This window comes from Aquarana catesbeiana, linkage group LG13 (genome assembly GCF_042186555.1).
Source record: "Aquarana catesbeiana isolate 2022-GZ linkage group LG13, ASM4218655v1, whole genome shotgun sequence".
In the NCBI taxonomy this organism is placed as follows: Eukaryota; Metazoa; Chordata; class Amphibia; order Anura; family Ranidae; genus Aquarana; species Aquarana catesbeiana.
In genome coordinates this window covers 39653893-39676402 of record NC_133336.1, presented here as the reverse complement: position 1 = coordinate 39676402, position 22510 = coordinate 39653893, and the positions used below count along the sequence as shown (strand labels likewise).

Sequence of the window (22510 nt, the reverse complement as noted above, 5' to 3'; positions counted from 1 at the left end):
CAATTTTTGATGTAGCAATGGTTCACTATGACCTTTGATACACATTATGATGGAAGATTAATTGTTATTGACACAATATTATTTGGATTTTCCCTATAGAATCTCCATTCACGTGGTTATTTTACATTTCTATTATATTCATTTTTTTGAGCGATATTTATTATACTTTTTTGAGCGTCACTTAATCATCAGTTTTTTACACCATTTATATTTTAATTTGATTGAGCGCCACATTCATTTAATATTTTGTCAGATATTTTTTTGGTGTGGGAACACCCTTATGGTGGCGGCTTTATCATTTATCCTGACTTTTATCTTAAACAATTGCCCCCCCCCCCCCCCCCCCCCCCCGTTTTATTTGTATTCTTTTTCTGAGTTCGTGGTTTGCGCGGTAGTACTCGCCATTACTAGTAAATGTAGGCGCAAATCAGGCGCATCAGGGGGGATAGTAGCAAATCAGGAGCTAATAGGTGCTAAGATATTTTATATATAATAGTTGTGGAAGAATGGTGGGGACTGGAGAGGAGGGGTCCTTCTAATGTACACCACATGTGTAGTTGCAATGTGTCACAATGTGCTGCAATGCATGCTATTGAGAATGCCTTATCTTATACATGAACGTGTACTTTGGTGCATTCACCTGTGTCGCAGCGTGCAGCTCAGTGCAGGTGTTGAGATGCGATTTGATGGATTCCCATCTATTTCATTGGCAAACACATCAAGCAAAAAAAATGCGAACATGTTAATGGGCTCATTCACACTTTAGCGTTTCTCATTCACACTTTAGCGTTTTTACAGAAAAACAACACATGTGTGTGCAGTGAGGATGCTCAGAGCTTTGCAGTTGCTCTGCTTTATGAGACATGAGGTGTTCCTGTTTTTCTGTGCATTTGTATGTGCTGTGATGGCCAATAGAATAATGAAAAAGCACGTGAATATGATACAACGGCCTAAAAAAAAAAAAAAAAAAACAAAAGTCAAAAATCATTCCCATTGGTCCAAAAGACCCGGGGGTGGGCGAATATAGTCGGGTGCAAGTCCAATTACATCCGCCCACTTATAGGGATGTATTCCTGCCAGTATTGATCTGTAATTACATGGGAAGAGGCCTGAAAATATCCAGTTTAGTGTGCAGATTGGTCTAGGTGTTCTGCCAGTGGGGATTGGAGGGGGGCGCTGCTATGTGTTACAAATCAAGGCACTGTTGACATGTAGTGCCCATTCACCCTAGAAAGCAGTTCGGGCAACCTGTATTCCATGCACCTTCCCCACACCACATTCAAAGTGCACTGGAATTGTGATCTGCAGAATTAAAGTGGAACTATAGGTAATTTTTTTTTTTTTTTTTGGATAGAGCAAAAGAGGGTTATAACCCCTGTCAGTTTTTTTTTTTTTTTTTTTTTTTTTTTTTTCACCATTTGTGTCCTAATGCAGGGAGACTTCCCTTCACTTCCTGTCCCATAGCCAAAACAGGAAGTGAGAGGAAATACCTGAAAATGAAGGGAATCCGTTGGGGACCCCCGGGTCACAAGAACTAATTTCCCCCTCTATTACTTCTCAGGGGACAATCTAAAATGTGGGATCTTCTTTATTTTCGCTTTCAATGATAATGGTAAACAGGACAAACAGAGGGAGAATCTCCATCATGGGGGCAGAGACAGCAATAAAAATTGACAGGTGTTCTAATCTCTCTGCCCTCTATCTTAAAAAAAAAAAAAAAAAAGAAGTTTTGCCTTTAGTTATACTTTAACCACTTGAGGTCTGCACTATAGCTGAATGACGGCCACAGCGCAGACCTGAATATCCGGGAGGCCGTCATAGGACATCCTCCCCTTTGTGCGCTCCCCCTACAGGGCACGCGCGGCGTGCACTGTGATCACTGAGTAACCGAGACTCGGGTGATCACCGATCCGAGTAAGGGGCCGATCCCGGCACCTTACCACGTAATCAGCTGTCAGCCAATGACATCTGATCACGTGTGTAAACAAAAGCTCAGTAATTGTTTTTTTTTTTCTCCTCATGCTGACAGTGTGAGGAGAAAAAAAAGCTGATCGCCGGCTTATGTTCAAGGGACATCGGTCCCGAAGAGGAAGGAGGCACATCTGCCTCCTCCTCTGTGCCACCTGCCAGTGCCACAGTGCCACCTGTCAATGCCCACAAGTGGTGCCAATCAGTGCCACCTAGCAGTGCTGCCTTTCAGTGTAACCTATCAGTGCCCATCACTGACAGCTATCAGTGCCACCTATTAGTGCCACTTCCCAGTGCCCACCAATGCCACCTATCAATGCCCTTCAGTGCCACCTCTCATTGTCACCTCTCAGTGCCGCCTATCAGTGCCCACCAGTGCCGCCCTATCGGTGCCCATCAGTGGAGCCTCATCATCGTACATCAATGAAGGAGAGAAATTACCTGTTTGCTAAATTTTATAACAAAATATAAAACTATAGAATTTTTTTAATTTGGTCTTTTTACATTTTTTTTTTAACAAAAAATAAAAACCGCAGAGGTGATCAAATACCACCAAAAGAAACCTCTATTTGTGGGAAAAAATGATAAAAATTTAATTTGGGTACAGTGTTGTATGACCGCGCAATTGTCATTCAAAGTGCGACAGCTGAAAATTGGTCTGGGCAGGAGGGGGGTGCCCAGTAAGCAAGTGGTTAACCACTTCAGCCCCGGAAGATTTGGCTGCTGAATGACGGGGCCATTTTTTGCGATTCGGCACTGCGTCACTTTAACTGACAATTGTGCGACGCTGCACCCAAACAAAATTGATGTCCTTTTTTTTCCCCCACAAATAGAGCTTTCTTTTGGTGGTATTTGATCGTGGTTTTTATTTTTTGCGCTATAAACAAAAAAAAAGCGACAATTTTGGAAAAAACACAATATTTTGTACTTTTTGCTATAATAAATAACCCCATATTTTTTTTTTAAAAAAAAAGCACATTTTTTCCTCAGTTTAGGCCGATATGTATTCTACATATTTTTGTTAAAAAAAAAAAAAAATCACAGTGAGCATATATTGATTGATTTGCGCAAAAGTTATAGCGTCTACAAAATAGGGGATAGATTTATAGCATTTTAACTTTTTTTTTTTTTTTTTTTTTTTTTCTAGTAATGGCGGTGATCTGCGATTTTTATTGGGACTGCGACATTATGGCGGACAGATCGGACACTTTTGACACTATTTTGGGACCATTGGCATTATTACAGCGATCATTGCTATAAACATGCACTGATTACTGTAAAAATGTCACTGGCAGGGAAGGTGTTAACACTTGGGGGCGATCAAGGGGTTAACTGTGTTACCTGGGTGTGTTTCTAACTGTAGGGTGAGGGGACTGACTAGAGCAGGGATCCTCAAACTACGGCCCTCCAGCTGTTGCAGAACTACACATCCCATGAGGCATTGTAAAACTCTGACATTCACAGACATGACTAGGCATGATGGGAATTGTAGTTCCTGAACAACTGGAGGGCCGTAGTTTGAAGACCCCTGGACTAGAGGAAATGACAGATCGTGGTTCCTAGCTATTAGGAACACACTATCTGTCACTCCTCACAGAACAGGGATTTGTGTGTTTACACACACACACGTCTCTGTTCTGCCTCTCGCGATCCCTTGTGGCCGGCGGTCATTCGCGACCATCGGCCACAAGCATCGGCATCCCCGCGTCTGCTATCCTTATCCCGCGAGCCGACGTATAGCTGCGATGGTTCGCGGGATCGTGCCGACCTGCCGCAGTATAATGACGCCGGCTGATCGGCAAGCGGTTAAGTAAAGGAAAACCCAAACACAGTTCGGAGTTGAAGTGCATTTGCCTGCACCGGATCACATGTTACAGAAGTACCATGCGATCCGGTTGCTGTGCGTTTTTAAAGTAGTGTATGCATTAGATTTGGTGCAGTCCAGTGCGATTCAGCTCATTCAAAATATATGGGTTAAAATCGCACTGCATGTGAATCACACAGGAATGCTCAGCTTGTCCCTGTGCGATTCCTGGTGTGAACTGGCCCTTCACTCATTTGTATGCGGTGCTGCAATGAATGGTGAGCTCTGGTGCATTGCGGGAAAAATGCTGCAAGTCTGCGTTTTATAAGCAATGCACTTCAACCCAGCTCAAGCCAGCTTTGTAGTATGAACACAATTGTTTTCTCTGTGCCCTTGTAGTGCTTGGTGTTGATAAAGGGCAGAAAAATGCATACAGTGTGAATGAGCTCTTAGGCTTCATCCCCAGGGGCGTACCTATCCGCACATCTGTGCTTACATCTATTCATAGCAATTCGGATACAGTGGCTGCATGGATATAGCCCCAGGTTCCAGCTTGACAGCCGTGCAAGGGGCAGGTGCATGTCCCCAAATGTTTTTTCAGCCATTGGGGCTGATTTATTAAAACTGGAGAGTGCAAAATCTGGTGCAGCTCTGCATAGAAACCAGTCAGCTTCCAGGTTTTTCTTTTTTTTTTTTTTTTTTTTTTTTTTTTTTTTGGTCAAAGCTTAAAGCGAAGCTCCTCTTGTCTGCCTACTCCCCCCTCCCCCTTCCGGTGCCATATTTGGAACCTTGTGTGCCTGTGTGTGTGGAGGGGGGGGTATCTGGCTTTGACACGGCAAACTGAGCCGAAAGTTCGGCCCTCATCGCAGCCGGCCCATTGAGAAAGCACAGCGCGATCCATGCGAAAACCAGCCGTAAACCCGTAAGACTTCACTGCCGTTTCCCTTACCCAAGATGGCGGCTTGGGTGATGACACAGCGGCATCCCTGGACAGGCAAGTGCCCTAATAGCAAAAGTCAGCAGCTACAGTATTTGTAGCTGCTGACTTATATTTTTTTGGTGGGGGGCTGGAACTCCTCTTTAAAGTGGTTGTAAACCCTAGGACCAAAAAAAAAATCCTGCAAGACAAAGGCATAATGAGCTAGTATGCATAGCATACTAGCTCATTATGAATTACTTAATAATATAGAAAAAGAGCTGCGCAAATAAAAGTCCTTAAATAAACATATAAAAAATGTAGTGGCAGGATAAGAGGACAGGAACCACCAGTGACAATATACAGGCTGAGATAGATATCTGGATGGTGACTAATATCCCTCCACCGGGCTTGGATGGCCCCTCACCTCAGATATTCGACCTGAAACAGGTCACACCGCTTGTATAATTGGATGGATCGATCTGTATAATTGGTAATTACTCCTTCACATCCCAGCACTCGGTACAGTGGCAGATGATGCAGTTAGTCGATTCAAGGGTGTGAAGCGTAGGAGTCTTCCTGTGCTGAGGGGGAAGTGATGTCACCAGTCCAGGCAAAGGAAGAGGCAGACTACGATGGACCACCTAGCAACAGGCATTTAGAGCTCTCTCCTACAGCCTCAACTCCAGAACTTCTGCTCCGCGACAACGCACAACAGGAATTTTCTCTCCCCCGTAGAGGAGGCACCTACGCTTCACACCCTTGAATCGACTAACTGCATCATCTGCCACTGTACCGAGTGCTGGGATGTGAAGGAGGTGAAGGAGTAATTACCAATTATACAGATTGATCCATCCAATTATACAAGCGGTGTGACCTGTTTCAGGTCGAATATCTGAGGTGAGGGGCCATCCAAGCCCGGTGGAGGGATATTAGTCACCATCCAGATATCTATCTCAGCCTGTATATTGTCACTGGTGGTTCCTGTCCTCTTATCCTGCCACTACATTTTTTATATGTTTATTTAAGGACTTTTATTTGCGCAGCACTTTTTCTATATTATTATGCTTTTGAGGTATGTTTTGAATTGACCTTAGTGCCTGCTTGCATTTACCTTGCTATGTCCATATATTAGTCAGCGCTGAATTTAATTATACTGTTTTTACATTATGAATTACTTACCTGAGATCAAAGCCACTTCCCCTTCACATCGCTCCCGGAGTTAATTTCAGGTATTGCGGGCTCCGTAGCTGTGATGACGTCACTCCCGCCGGTAATGGCACACTCACTGAAGCAATGGTACGTACCTGCTATTGCATCAGTTTGCTTTAATGCGCATGTGCCGATGACGTCAACACATGCAAATACAGGGGATATCTCCTGAACCGTGCAGGTTTAGTAGTCATCCTGGGTAGCTACAGGTAAGCCTTATTATAGGCTTGCCTGTAGCAAAAATTGTGTTGTAAGGGTTTACAACCACTTTAATTGAACAAGCTGAAGTTAGAAGCTGATTGGCTACCATGCACAGGATTTTGCAGTCTCCAGTTTTACTAAATCAACCCCAGTGTTTCACAATAGACATAAACAGCCCAACAGCCCAAGGGGTGAATGGATAGGCATGGCCGTGTGAATGGTGAATGAGTGATGGTTGACTTTCTACAACTTTCTTCCATCTCCCGACTGAATCTCTGGAGCTCAGCCACAGCAATCTTTGGGTTCTTCTTTACCTCTCTCACCAAGGCTCTTTTTCTTTTTCTTTTTTAATAAATCTGCAAAAATGTCAACAATTCTGTGTTTTTCTGTCAATATGGGGTGCTGTGTGTACATTAATGAGGAAAAAAAGGAACTTACCGTAAATGATTTTAGCAAATGGCTGCAATATAACAAAGAGTGAAACATTTACAGGGGTCTGAATACTTTCCATCACCACTGTAGAACAGGGTAGACCAGCACTCCTGGACTCAAGCCGCAGGCTCCCATATAGCTGGGGAATATAGATGCACACCACCACACCAAGCAACAGTGATTGCTTGAAATGAGACACTAGAACCTGAAACCTACATGACGTCAAAGTCCTGCCATCTAGTGTCATTATTGCTAATTTCAAGTGCTTCATTAATACAATAGGCGTTACCAAAGATTCAGTTACCAGATTACGGTGAGGGAGGGGTAGAGGGGTGTCACAGGAAGGTACATGAGCTTCTTTTAAACCAAAAGCAGTGGCATGTTATTCATAGTTACATTGGTCGAACCTGAAAAGGTGCAAACACGCTTGGAAAAATGCTCAAAACCGCCCCATCCCATGTTTTTATTCCTTTTGAGGATTTGTGAAGATTCAACAAGCCTCATCTTTATTTTGACATTTATTTGACAACTATTTATACATCACCCTACTGCACTGAAACACTGGATATATACATTTGGAACGGTTATAAAAAGATTTATTAGTATTATTATTGCATTCAATGTTAGTATTATTATTGTATTCAATATTGCATTCATTCAACAATGGCACTGATTTTATATTATATGATTATAAGATTGACACATTAAGTGATTGGATATAGACCATTAGTGCAGCATATTTGCTTAATATTATTTCTTTTGCACATTTATATTGGGAGTGTGTTACTTGCTGCCCGCTCTAGATAGTACATTTAAACCCTAGTTGCTCGCAAGACTTCTACTTGATTTGACACTATCACTTCACATCCTCTTTATGCTGGGTGTATATCTCAGTACATGGCTCAGTACACAGCTCTTACTGTTCCTATTCTATATGCTGAGAGTCAGGGACATAAGTAGGAATTTGAAAGATCCGTTGAACCTCCTGGACACCCTAAGGAGTGCAACAATGCAATGTGCATGGCACGTCGCAATAAATGGTGGGTGTGGTCAAATTGTGCTAACAGTGGGAGGGGCTTAAAGGGGTATGGTTAAACCCTTCATGACCAAGGTCAAAACAAGCCTTAAAGTGGAACGAAAGTTCCACTGCCACAAACAGAGAGCAGCCAGGCTCTTTATTGCAGAAGAGACATGCAATGTACATGTGCAGCTCAGCTTACAACACTGGCCTGGTCTCTGTGTGCTGCAATGGCTGATTCCTGTGCATGAGCACTAGTGATATCACGCCACGCTGTTCCATGAAGAAGACTGAAGACCGGCACACAGCTGAAGATGCTGGCACTATTGAGGGGCGGTACCGCTAAAACAAAAGTAAGTTTAGTTCTGTTTTAAAGTGATTATAAAGTCTGGAAATCTTTTATCTTAATGCATTCCCTGCATTAACCACTTGCCGACCGCCGCACGACTATATACGTCGACAGAGCGGCACGGGCAGGCAAAAGGACGTATATGTACGTCCTTGCCTGCCCGCGGGTGGGGGGTCCGATCGGACCCCCCCCCCGGTGCCTGCGGCGGTCGGCAAATCTCCCCCGGCGATCGGAGGTGAGGGGGAGGCCATCCATTCGTGGCCCCCCCCCTCGCGATCGCTCTCAGCCAATGGGATCATTTCCCTGCCTCTGTATTGTACACAGAGGCAGAGGAAATGATGTCATCTCTCCTCGGCTCGGTATTTTCCGTTCCGGGCCGAGGAGAGAAGACTGCAATGTAAGTGCACCAACACTACACACACAGTAGAACATGCCAGGCACACAAAACACCCCGATCCCCCCCCCCCCCCCTGTCACAAACTGACGCCAGCAGTTTTTTTTTTTTTTTTTTTTTTTTTTTTTTCTGATTACTGTATTGGTGTCAGTTTGTGACAGTTACAGTGTCAGGGCAGTGAGTGTTAGGCCCCCTGTAGGTCTAGGGTACCCCCCTAACCCCCCCTAATAAAGTTTTAACCCCTTGATCACCCCCTGTCACCAGTGTCGCTAAGCGATCATTTTTCTGATCGCTGTATTAGTGTCGCTGGTGATGCTAGTTAGGGACGTAAATATTTAGGTTCGCCGTCAGAGTTTTATAGCGACAGGGACCCCCATATACTATCTAATAAATGTTTTAACCCCTTGATTGCCCCCTAGTTAACCCTTTCACCACTGATCACTGTATAACCGTTACGGGTGACGCTGGTTAGTTTGTTTATTTTTTATAGTGTCAGGGAACCCGCCGTTTATTACCGAATAAAGATTTAGCCCCCTGATCGCCCGGCGGTGATATGCGTCGCCCCAGGCAGGGTCAGATTAGCGCCAGTACCGCTAACACCCACGCACGCAGCATACGCCTGCCTTAGTGGTATAGTATCTGATCGCATCAATATCTGATCCGATCAGATCTATACTAGCGTCCCCAGCAGTTTAGGGTTCCCAAAAACACAGTGTTAGCGGGATCAGCCCAGATACCTGCTAGCACCTGCGTTTTGCCCCTCCGCCCAGCTCGGCCCAGCCCACCCAAGTGCAGTATCGATCGATCACTGTCACTTACAAAACACTAAACGCATAACTGCAGCGTTCGCTGAGTCAGGCCTGATCCCTGCGATCGCTAACAGTTTTTTTGGTAGCATTTTGGTGAAATGGCAAGCACCAGCCCCAGGCAGCGTCAGGTTAGTGCCAGTACCGCTAACACCCACGCACCGTACACCTCCCTTAGTGGTATAGTATCTGAACGCATCAATATCTGATCCGATCAGATCTATACTAGCGTCCCCAGCAGTTTAGGGTTCCCACAAACGCAGTGTTAGCGGGATCAGCCCAGATACCTGCTAGCAACTGCGTTTTACCCCTCCGCCCGGCCCAGCCCAGCCCACCCAAGTGCAGTATCGATCGATCACTGTCACTTACAAAACACTAAACGCATAACTGCAGCGTTCGCAGAGTCAGGCCTGATCCCTGCGATCGCTAACAGTTTTTTTTGTAGCGTTTTGGTGAACTGGCAAGCACCAGCCCCAGGCAGCGTCAGGTTAGTGCCAGTAGCGCTAACACCCACGCACGCACTGTACACCTTTCTTAGTGGTATAGTATCTGAACTGATCAATATCTGATCCGATCAGATCTATACTGGCGTCCCCAGCAGTTTAGGGTTCCCAAAAACGCAGTGTTAGCGGGATCAGCCCAGATACCTGCTAGCACCTGCGTTTTGCCCCTCCGCCCGGCCCAGCCCACCCAAGTGCAGTATCGATCGATCACTGTCACTTACAAAACACTAAATGCATAACTGCAGCGTTCGCAGAGTCAGGCCTGATCCCTGCGATCGTTAACAGTTTTTTTGGTAGCGTTTTGGTGAACTGGCAAGCACCAGCGGCCTAGTACACCCCGGTCGTAGTCATACCAGCACTGCAGTAACACTTGGTGACGTGGCGAGTCCCATAAGTGCAGTTCAAGCTGGTGAGGTGGCAAGCACAAGTAGTGTCCCGCTGCCACCAAAAAGACAAACACAGGCCCGTCGTGCCCATAATGCCCTTCCTGCTGCATTCGCCAATCCTAATTGGGAACCTACCGCTTCTGCAGCGCCCGTACTTCCCCCATTCACATCCCCAACCAAATGCAGTCGGCTGCATGAGAGGCATTTTTATGTCCTCCCGAGTACCCCTACCCAGCGAACCCCCCCAAAAAAGATGTTGTGTCTGCAGCAAGCGCGGATATAGGCATGACACCCGCTATTATTGTCCCTCCTGTCCTGACAATCCTGGTCTTTGCATTGGTGAATGTTTTGAACGCTACCATTCACTAGTTGAGTATTAGCGTACGGTACAGCATTGCACAGACTAGGCACACTTTCACAGGGTCTCCCAAGATGCCATCGCATTTTGAGAGACCCGAACCTGGAACCGGTTACAGTTACAAAAGGTACAGTTACAAAAAAAGTGTAAAAAAAAAAAAAAAAACACAAACAAAAATATAAAATAAAAAATAATAGTTGTCGTTTTATTGTTCTCTCTCTATTCTCTCTCTCTCTATTCTCTCTATTGTTCTGCTCTTTTTTACTGTATTCTATTCTGCAATGTTTTATTGTTATTATGTTTTATCATGTTTGCTTTTCAGGTATGCAGTTTTTTATACTTTACCGTTTACTGTGCTTTATTGTTAGCCATATTTTTGTCTTCAGGTACAGCATTCACGACTTTGAGTGGTTATACCAGAATGATGCTTGCAGGTTTAGGTATCATCTTGGTATCATTCTTTTCAGCCAGCGGTCGGCTTTCATGTAAAAGCAATCCTAGCGGCTAATTAGCCTCTAGACTGCTTTTACAAGCAGAGAGAATGCCCCCCCCCCCCCATCGTCTTCCGTGTTTTTCTCTGGCTCTCCTGTCTCAACAGGGAACCTGAGAATGCAGCCGGTGATTCAGCCAGCTGACCATAGAGCTGATCAGAGACGAGAGTGGCTCCAAACATCTCTATGGCCTAAGAAACCGGAAGCTACGAGCATTTTATGACTTAGATTTCGCCGGATGTAAATAGCGCCATTGGGAAATTGGGGAAGCATTTTATCACACCGATCTTGGTGTGGTCAGATGCTTTGAGGGCAGAGGAGAAATCTAGGGTCTAATAGACCCCAATTTTTTCAAAAAAGAGTACCTGTCACTACCTATTGCTATCATAGGGGATATTTACATTCCCTGAGATAACAATAAAAATGATTAAAAAAAAAAAAAAATGAAAGGAACAGTTTTAAAATAAGATAAAAAAGCAAAAAAATAATAAAGAAAAAAAAAAAAAAGCACCCCTGTCCCCCCTGCTCTCGCGCTAAGGCGAACGCAAGCGTCGGTCTGGCGTCAAATGTAAACAGCAATTGCACCATGCATGTGAGGTATCACCGCGACGGTCAGATCGAGGGCAGTAATTTTAGCAGTAGACCTCCTCTGTAAATCTAAAGTGGTAACCTGTAAAGGCTTTTAAAAATGTATTTATTTTGTTGTCACTGCACGTTTGTGCACAGTTGTAAAGCATGTCATGTTTGGTATCCATGTACTCGGCCTAAGATCATCTTTTTTATTTCATCAAACATTTGGGCAATATAGTGTGTTTTAGTGCATTAAAATGTAAAAAAGTGTGTTTTTTCCCCAAAAAATGCGTTTGAAAAATCGCTGCGCAAATACTGTGTGAAAAAAAAAAATTAAACACCCACCATTTTAATCTGTAGGGCATTTGCTTTAAAAAAATATATAATGTGTGGGGGTTCAAACTAATTTTCTTGCAAAAAAAAATAATTTTTTCATGTAATCAAAAAGTGTCAGAAAGGGCTTTGTCTTCAAGTGGTTAGAAGAGTGGGTGATGTGTGACATAAGCTTCTAAATGTTGTGCATAAAATGCCAGGACAGTTCAAACCCCCCCAAATGACCCCATTTTGGAAAGTAGACACCCCAAGCTATTTGCTGAGAGGCATGTCGAGTCCATGGAATATTTTATATTGTGACACAAGTTGCGGGAAAGAGACAAATTATTATTATTTTTTTTTTTTTTTGCACAAAGTTGTCACTAAATGATATATTGCTCAAACATGCCATGGGAATATGTGAAATTACACCCCAAAATACATTCTGTTGCTTCTCCTGAGTACGGGGATACCACATGTGTGAGACTTTTTGGGAGCCTAGCCACGTATGGGACCCCGAAAACCAAGCACCGCCTTCAGGCTTTCTAAGGGCGTAAATTTTTGATTTCACTCTTCACTGCCTATCACAGTCTCGGAGGCCATGGAATGCCCAGGTGGCACAAACCCCCCCCCAAATGACCCCATTTTGGAAAGTAGACACCCCAAGCTATTTGCTGAGAGGTATAGTGAGTATTTTGCAGACCTCACTTTTTGTCACAAAGTTTTGAAAATTAAAAAAAGAAAAAAAAAATTTTTTTTTTTGTCTTTCTTCATTTTCAAAAACAAATGAGAGCTGCAAAATACTCACCATGCCTCTCAGCAAATAGCTTGGGGTGTCTACTTTCCAAAATGGGGTCATTTGGGGGGGTTTTGTGCCACCTGGGCATTCCATGGCCTCCGAAACTGTGATAGGCAGTGAAGAGTGAAATCAAAAATGTACACCCTTAGAAATCCTGAAGGCGGTGATTGGTTTTCGGGGTCCCGTACGCGGCTAGGCTCCCAAAAAGTCCCACACATGTGGTATCCCCATACTCAGGAGAAGCAGCTAAATGTATTTTGGGGTGCAATTCCACATATGCCCATGACCTGTGTGAGCAATATATCATTTAGTGACAACTTTGTGCAAAAAAAAAAAAAATAAATAAATAAATTGTCACTTTCCCGCAACTTGTGTCAAAATATAAAATATTCCATGGACTCAACATGCCTCTCAGCAAATAGCTTGGGGTGTCTACTTTCCAAAATGGGGTCATTTGGGGGGGGGTTTGTGCCATCTGGGCATTTTATGGCCTTCAAAACTGTGATAGGTAGTGAGGAGTAAAATCAAAAATGTACGCCCTTAGAAATCCTGAAGGCAGTGATTGGTTTTCGGGGCCCCGTATGCGGCTAGGCTCCCAAAAAGTCCCACACATGTGGTATCCCCATACTCAGGAGAAGCAGCTAAATGTATTTTGGGGTGCAATTCCACATAGGCCCATGGCCTGTGTGAGCAATATATCATTTAGTGACAACTTTTTGTAATTTTGTTTTTTTTTATTTTTTTTTTTCATTATTCAATCACTTGGGACAAAAAAAATGAATATTCAATGGGCTCAACATGCCTCTCAGCAATTTCCTTGGGGTGTCTACTTTCCAAAATGGGGTCATTTGTGGGGGTTTTGTACTGCCCTGTCATTTTAGCACCTCAAGAAATGACATAGGCAGTCATAAATTAAAGACTGTGTAAATTCCAGAAAATGTACCCTAGTTTGTAGGCGCTATAACTTTTGCGCAAACCAATAAATATACACTTATTGACATTTTTTTTACCAAAGACATGTGGCCAAATACATTTTGGCCTAAATGTATGACTAAAATTGAGTTTATTGGATTTTTTTTAGAACAAAAAGTAGAAAATATCATTTTTTTTCAAAATTTTCGGTCTTTTTCCGTGTATAGCGCAAAAAATAAAAACGGCAGAGGTGATCAAATACCATCAAAAGAAAGCTCTATTTGTGGGAAGAAAAGGACGCAAATTTCGTTTGGTTACAGCATTGCATGACCGCGCAATTAGCAGTTAAAGCGACGCAGTGCCAAATTGTAAAAAGTGCTCTGGTCAGGAAGGGGGTAAATCCTTCCGGGGCTGAAGTGGTTAAGCTAAAAAAATGTCCCAGTGTTTGAATCACCCAATCACCCCATTTTATACTTACCTATGACCTCTGTCAATCCAGTGATGTGCCCGTCTGCAGCGGCTCCCTCTGCTGCCAATCAAATCCTGTGAGCAGAGAGCAGGCAGCGGGGCTGAGCCATGTTGTATGTGTCAAAAGACGCACACAGCCTGGCTCAGGATCAAGCCTGCAGGTGCGCACCCGTCGCAAGCCGTTTGCTAGTGGGTACACAAAAAAGAGGAGGAGCCAAGAGGGACAGCTGGGGACCCCAGAAGAGGCTCAAAAAGCAGGTAAGTGTAAAATGTTTGTTATTTTAATTAAAAAAAAAAAAACTTTTACAAACACTTTATTAACACCCAAACCCAATTTTGCAATTTTTGTTAGTAAAACTGACCCACCAAAAAAACCTACAAAACAAATTCTAATCCTGACAATTGCGCCGACACCACATATATGTACGTGTTTTGTTCTTTGTATCTGTAGCAGGGATTAGAAACAACTATGCTTTTTTTTTTTTTTTTTGCCCTACCTAAACAAACTGACACTGACACTAACTCTCCCACTGACACTAAATATATTATAGCGCAACTTTAATTTGGACTATATTATAAGTTCCTACCTAAGACACATACTGTAGTTACATAGTTAATCTGGTTGAAAAAAAGACACAAGTCCATCTAGTTCAACTAACATAGAAAAAAAACACACACACACTAACCCTGACACTGCTACTAACTAATACAAATACTGACACTTACAAAACCAGATCCTGATCTAGTTAAAGTGGTTCTAAAGGCAGAAAGCTGTTTACCTTAATCTATTCTCTGCATTAAGGTAAAAAAAACTTTCTGCATTTAGCTTCCCCCACAAGCCCCTCCTTTTACTTACCTGAGCCTGATCTAGTGATGTACACAAGACTCTCTTGGCTGTCTGTCTCCTCACTGGCTCAGAGACAGCAACGTGAGCCATTGGCTCCCCCTGCTGTCAATCACAGCTAGTGAGAAGGGAGCATGGGTCTTATGGACACACAGAGCCGGTGTCTTGCCGAATAAGTTCCTTCGGCGGATAAGTTCCCCCCCTGTACTGCGCAGGTGCAGCGCCTGCGCAGTACGAACTAATAACAGCCGCCGGAGATAGCCGAAGCTCAAGATTGACAATCAGCTGTACTCGGCGCCTGCGCTCTGGGTCCAGGTTCCTTCCCTACCATCCAAGTGGACCCAGAGGGGGAATCTAAAAGAGCCGAGCGAAGCGAGGCATGTCTAATGTTTTGAGTGAGACTGTAATTGATTTTCTTCAAACCTTCATTGCAAACCCAGATGGCATCATATTCTTGGGCCATTCAAACTCCGTGGTGTGAATTCTGATCCCGGATTCCACCAGAACTACGGCTTTAGAGTCTGGCCTGTCAATCAAAAGTAAAACAGCCAATTAGGACTGCGACAAAGAAAAACATTTGTTGGAGAGCAAGTTAAATATACAATGACACATGGCAAAATAATTGTATATGTAGTTCTGTAATGTTACATTCACACGGGTTACAGAAAAGGTGCCATGTACAATGGGGGAGATTTACTAAAACTGGAGCACTCAGAATGTGGAGCGGCTGTGCATGGTAGGCAACCAGCTTCTAACTTCAGCTCGTTCAATGAAGCTTTGACAATAAAACCTGGAGGCGGATTGGTTTCTATGTAGAGCTGCACCAGATTTTACACTTTCCAGTTGTAGTAAATCTCCCCCATACTGTCAGCGCCTAGCAAACACCCAGTCCAAGAAGGTGTATGGAGACAAATTGGCTTAATACACATTCCTGCTTTTATCGGACATTGCATTATGCCAGATAAAATGTTGAGTTCTACGTTGGGAGCAACAGCATCTTAATTCTACAGGCGATCAAACCAAACTCAGATCGGAGGCTTTGGAGGCCATAGGAGAGATATGGGGTCTGAAAGACCCCAGATCTTACCATAAAGAGGACCTGTCAAGGCTCATGCGGTCACAAGGGATGTTGTTCATCCCTTGTGATAGCAATAAAGTTAATCCGAAAAAAATTTAAACCTCCTGTGTAACTCTGAATTGGTAACCTGTCGAGGCTTTTAACCACTTAACGACCGCCTCACGCCAATGTACGTCGGCAAGGTGGCACGGACAGGCAAAATCACGTACATATATGTGATTTGCCTTCCGCAGGCGGGGGGTCCGATCGGACCCCCCCGGTGCCCGAGGCGGTCGTCTTTTGTCCCACGGCAATCGGAGGTGAGGGGGAGGCCATCCGTTCGTGGCCCCCCCCTCGCGATCGCCGCCGGCCAATCGAATCATTCCTTTGCTGCTGTATGCTAAACAGCAGCAAAGGAAATGATGTCATCTCTCCTTGGCTCGGTAATTTCCGTTCCGGCCCGAGGAGAGAAGACAGGTATGTGAGTGCACAACACTACACACACAGTAGAACATGCCAGGCACACAAAACACCCCGATTCCCCCCCGATCGCCCCCCAATCACCCCCCCCGTCACAAACTGACACCAGCAGTTTGTTTTTTGTTTTTTTCTGATTACTGCATTGGTGTCAGTTTGTGACAGTTACAGTGTTGGGACAGTTAGTATTACCCCCCTTTAGGTCTAGGATACCCCCCTAACCCCCCTAATAAAGTTTTAACCCCTTGATCACCCCCTGTCACCAGTGTCGCTAAGCGATCATTTTTCTGATCGCTGTATTAGTGTCGCTGGTGACGCTAGTTAGGGACCTAAATATTTAGGTTCGCCGTCAGCGTTTTATAGCGACAGGGACCCCCATATACTACCTAATAAATGTTTTAACCCCTTGATTGCCCCCTAGTTAACCCTTTCACCACTGATCACCGTATAACTGTTAAGGGTGACGCTGGTTAGTTTGTTTATTTTTTATAGTGTCAGGGCACCCGCCGTTTATTACCGAATAAAGATTTAGCCCCCTGATCGCCCGGCGGTGATATGCGTCGCCCCAGGCAGCGTCAGATTAGCGCCAGTACCGCTAACACCCACGCACACAGCATACGCCTCCCTTAGTGGTATAGTATCTGAACGGATCAATATCTGATCCGATCAGATCTATACTAGCGTCCCCAGCAGTTTAGGGTTCCCAAAAACGCAGTGTTAGCGCCCAGCCCACCCAAGTGTAGTATCGATCGATCACTGTCACTGCGATCGCTAACAGTTTTTTTGGTAGCATTTTGGTGAACTGGCAAGCACCAGCCCCAGGCAGCGTCAGGTTAGCGCCAGTAGCGCTAACACCCACGCACACACCATACAGCTCCCTTAGTGGTATAGTATCTGAACGGATCAATATCTGGTCCGATCAGATCTATACTAGCGTCCCCAGCAGTTTAGGGTTCCCAAAAACGCAGTGTTAGCGGGATCAGCCCAGATATCTGCTAGCGCCTGCGTTTTGCCCCCCGGCCCAGCCCAGCCCACCCAAGTGCAGTATCGATCGATCACTGACACTTGCAAAACACTAAATGCATAACTGCAGTGTTCGCAGAGTCAGGCCTGATCCCTGCGATCGCTAACAGTTTTTTTGGTAGCATTTTGGTGAACTGGCAAGCACCAGCCCCAGGCAGTGTCAGATTAGCGCCAGTACCGCTAACACCCACGCACGCACCATACGCCTCCCTTAGTGGTATAGTATCTGAACGGATCAATATCTGATCCGATCAGATCTATACTGGCGTCCCCAGCAGTTTAGGGTTCCCAAAAACACAGTGTTAGCGGGATCAGCCCAGATACCTGCTAGCACCTGCATTTTGCCCCTCGGCCCGGCCCAGCCCACCCAAGTGCAGTATCGATCGATCACTGTCACTTACAAAACACTTAACGCATAACTGCAGCGTTCGCAGAGTCAGGCCTGATCCCTGCGATCGCTAACAGTTTATAAGGATAAAAATATCCCATAGTTTGTAGACGCTATAACTAGCATAAACCAATCAATATACGCTTATTGGGATTTTTTTTTACCAAAAATGTGTAGCAGGATACTTTATTGGCCTAAATTGATGAAGAAATTAGATTTTTTACATTTTTATTTTTCTGTTTTAAAGTAGAAAGTAAAACATTTTTTTTTTTAAATTTGTCAGTCTTTTTTTGTTTATAGCGCAAAGAATAAAAACCACAGAGGTGATCAAATACCACCAAAAGAAAGCTCTTTTTGTGGGAAAAAAAGAACATCAATTTTATTTGGGTACAGTGCCGCACTACCGAGCAATTGTCAGTTAAAGTAAAGCAGTGGCGTCTAAAAATGACCTGGTCATGAAGGGGGTAAAACCTTCCGGGGCTGAAGTGGTTAAATAAAGTGCAAATCGTACTCCCCTTCAGTGTCCCCACTCACTTACCGACTGGTATGGACTCCTATATTATAAGAGTCACACGCACTTGATATTGTCCTGGATAAGCTGGAACTTGTAGTCCTCCTTGCTGGTTGTTCCCCAATGGTGTGTCATAACGCAGTATTTTTACTCATAGGCGGACATAAAAAGGATGGCAAAAAAAATCCAACTAGGGCAATTCCGTTTATTAAAATAATTGGTAAAAGTTAAAAGCAGTTCCACTCACTTGTGCACCCCCAATTTTCGCCATACACCATTGTCTTTTGCATAGCATATTTATTAGTACAGTGGCAATTCTGGTACAACTATAATATTTATATCTATGCGTTTATCTAATTACTCCCTAAATTAGGTGGAGGTTAGAAGGTCATGTATGAAACAAGTGCAAGGAACAATAGTGCGTTTTCTTGCAACAGCCAATGACATTGGTGTGCTATTCTTTTATTGCAGATTATGTGACTAACAAACTTTAACCCTTTCACAATCGGACGTAATTAATGCCTGGACTTCCAGACCAGTTTTACTAGGGCTGCTTAAAGCGGTTGTAAACCTTTTCGTGTGACTTTTACCTATAGGTAAGCCTAGAATAAGGCTTACCTATAGGTAGTGGAAATATCTCCTAAACGTGTGACATTTAGAAGCTATTTCACTTGTAGTGCACCGATGTCGTCATTGCCGCATGCGATATGAAGAAACGGACCACCGTGCTGTTTCTTCCCCCAGCGTGTGCTGTGACTGACGGCTCCCGCGCGGGAGTGATGTCACGCGACTCCGGCCAGTCACAGAGCCGGAGTCCGCGACCCCGGAAGGAAGAGGGGCGAAGATGGACACAGCCTGCTTCGTTTGCAGGTAAGTGTCAATGCAATGCACACTAGCCCATTATGCTTTTAATTTGCAGGCCTTGCGGGGAGCAAAAGAGGAAGCAAAACCCATCGGGGTTTACTTCCTCTTTACCGCTGGACTTTTTTTTTTTGTACCCTGCAAGGTAATGTCATAATGTGCTAGTATGCATCGCATACTAGCACATTATGTTAAACGTGCCTTAAAACAAAGCCCTTCCAGCGCCGAGATGTCAGTGCTGCAGACGCTCTCATCTTCATCCGTCTTGCTTCCGGGTTCGCGGACTCCGGCTCTGTGACCGGCCGGAACCGCAATGTCAACACTTCCGCGCATGCACGGGACCCACCATTTACATGACAGGGCTCTGAAGGAATGGCTCGTGTGCCAGTGATATCCATGGCTGCATATACAGTAAGTATCTCCTAAACAGCGCACCTTTAGGTGATGTTTACACTACCTATAGGTAAGCCTTATTATAGGCTTACCTATAGGTAAAGGTCAGAGATGAGTGTTTACTTCCACTTTAAAGGAAGTCCTAGCTTTGTTGTCTGGTTTGCAAAACTATCTGAATTGTATTACAAATCCTTTGCCCCAATAGACATTTAGCTGATTTTTCTAGAATTTATGTTTTATAAATAGGTCCAGTTGCCTGTAGATTTTGAACTTTTCATTTCTGATTTGTAGACTTTGAAAAAGTTAATCTGGCATTGCAGAAGGCAGAGGATTATATGGACAAAACGATGAATTATACGGGAAAGGTGAGAAGATGAAAAGTTTTGTCAGTGATTGCCTACGGTTGGATCTGCTAGGATTTACACCAGATTACCATATTTATTAAAGCATCCTAAAAAAGAAGTGATCGCCACCAGATTCATATTTCCAGTTTCTTTTTCTAGTGCAGGTTTAGTGGGTGGGACAATGCAAACATATTTTTTATTTATTTATTTTTAATCTTGGATAGAAAAAACCAAAGTTATAAAAAGAGGATATCGGGACAGCTATTGCTTTCAAAATATGGTTTATTACCCACTTGCCAACCAGCGACATACCCGTATGTCACTGGACTTCAAATGGTTATACCAGGATCATCCCAGTACTGTTTTTTTAGAGCCGACGGTCAGCTCTCATGTAAAAGCAATCCTAGTGGGTAACTAGCCGCTGGATTGCTTTTACAAGCAGAGGGACGGGAGGTCCCCCCTTCCCCGCCACCTTTTGCGACTTTAACGGAATTTCCCGTACCACCAGGTGTCCCAATCGACCAGCCGGTGCTTCCTGGCTGATCTGAGAGCCGAAGAGATGAGCTGATATCACTTCCGGTTAACCCAGATGTCAATGGCGCCATTTTCAAAAAACAAAAGCATTCAAACGCACCAATGCTTTGAAGGGCAGAGGAGGGATTTGGGGTCTTATAGACCCCCAGATCTCTCCATAAAGAGTACCTGTCACTGCCTAATACTGTCACAAGGGATGTTTACATTACTTCTGACAGAAATAAAAGTGATCAAAAAAATAAATAAAAAAATGACAGTGACGGTAAAAATAGAAAAAAAAATTAAATCAAAGTGCCTCCATCCCCCCGTACTTAAAACAGGAAGGCTGGCAACTCGGATGCTCTTAAATAAAAGTACTTTATTGGGTACATGGGTGCTGGCTATACGCTGACGCGTTTCGGCTAAGAAGCCTTCATCAAAGCAAGCAAGCAAACCATCCCCCCACGTGCCAAAGCAGAAAAGATAGTGCACTTGTCAGTGCACGCAAAAAGCGATTATCCCACACATGTGAAGTATCACCATGAACGACAGATCATGGGCAGTAATTCTAGTACCAGACCTCCTGTGTAAATCTAAAGTGGTAACCTCTAAAGGCTTTTAAATTGTCGCCTACGGATAGTAAAATTTTTGTTGTTTGTCGCGTTTGCACGGGCATGCGTAATTTTACAGTGTGATGCGTTTGGTAACTATTTGTTCAGCGTAACATCATTTATAATTTACCAAAAATTGGATTATGTAATTTTAGGCCATAACATACATAAGCCTGTTATCAGCATTCCTTTCCTCACACTGAAAGTGAGAGGAGTGCCGGTAGCCAGCTTGTCTGAAAGGGACATCTACGCAGATAATCGGGGGAACTGATTATCAGTGCAGCCCCAACAGTGGACATCAGTGTCACCTATCAGTGCTACCTCATCAGCGCACATCCGTGAAGGAGAAAAATTACCTGTTTGCAAAATTGTATAACAAACTATGAAAAACGTTTTTTGTTTTTTTTATTTTTATTTTCGGTCTGTTTTGGTTTATTTAGCAAAAAATAAAAAAACCCAGTGGTGAGTAAATAAAACCAAAAGAGAGCTCTATTTGTGTGAAAAAAAATGATAAAAATGTAATTTGGGTACAGTATTGCATAACCGAGCAATTGTCATTCAAAATGTGACAGCGCTGAAAATTGGCCTGGGCAGGAAGGGGGTAAAAGTGTCCAGGAGGCAAGTGGTTTAAAATCCAGGAATATACTATCTCTCTCTGCTCTGCACATGCTCAGTTGCTCTCTATTTTTAGGCACTGTGCCAAATTTGTAGAGGCCGATCTGCTGAAAGCCTAAGGATTTACTGCTGTTCAGGGGCTCTGGGCTTCAGCAAAATGGCAGCCTCTAGCAAGAAGAAACAGAACCAATGCTGGAGGCAATTTACAGCGCACACTAATTCCGAAAGCATAATCATGTGGAATGTATCTTCCTTGCTAAAGAACATCATTTTTTTATCAAGTTGTTATGGGTAAAGTTCCACTTTAAGGATTAATATGCCTCAGACTGCTGCTTCTGCTGTTGGTGATTTGATGGTGGGTGGAATTGTCCATTGGCATGATGTCATACTATGGGAAGCAACGACCTTTCTTTCACCAAGTCACGGGCAGCCATGGAGAATGGTCAGACATGCAGCAGCATCATGAGGTCTTATTGCACAGTTTTGTTCTTATTTAGGCCCAACTCCAGCCAAAACTTTTCTTCTTCTCAAATAGTGAGGAGAAATTTCCCAAACAGACCCACAGAAGTGCAACCAAGTCTTTAGCTCTTCCCTGCTGTATTCATATCTAAAAAAAAAAGTAATACTGGCTGGCATTGGGCTTTTAAAAGGAATGCTTACCAGGATAGTCCATAGATTAGCGACTACACTCTGTATATCAAGTAAATTCCTTTATAAATATTTGAAAAAGTATAGAAGCACCTGTTGGTCTTGAAAGGGACATATATCAAGATATATTAAGAAAAAAGCTTATTTATTTCATCCATAATATCCAGAACAGGTAGTAGGGAGCAATATCCAGCATACATACACTCTTTGCTATTAGATTACAGGAAGGCTAAAGTGTAAGTTCCCCTTTACATAAAATCTGTAAAGGTGAACTTACCCTTTAAACTCCCCCCACCCCCTTTAGCCTTTTATTTCTGTATGTGTCC

General features: G+C 43.8%; 1 protein-coding gene across 2 annotated transcripts in view; it reads left to right on the top strand.

Annotated features, from left to right (window-relative positions):
- The window catches only part of LOC141116843 (ribosome quality control complex subunit NEMF-like), a 47617-nt gene that overhangs the window by 5489 nt on the left and 19618 nt on the right, over window positions 1–22510 (top strand). The window contains exons 1-2 of one of the 2 annotated variants that reach the window (XM_073609313.1): window positions 598–1327; window positions 19745–19818. The gene's annotated coding sequence lies outside the window, so the exon portion shown is untranslated. Of the gene's footprint in view, window positions 1–597; window positions 1328–19744; window positions 19819–22510 lie in introns of those variants that run through there. The other variant, XM_073609312.1, reaches the window with a different exon arrangement.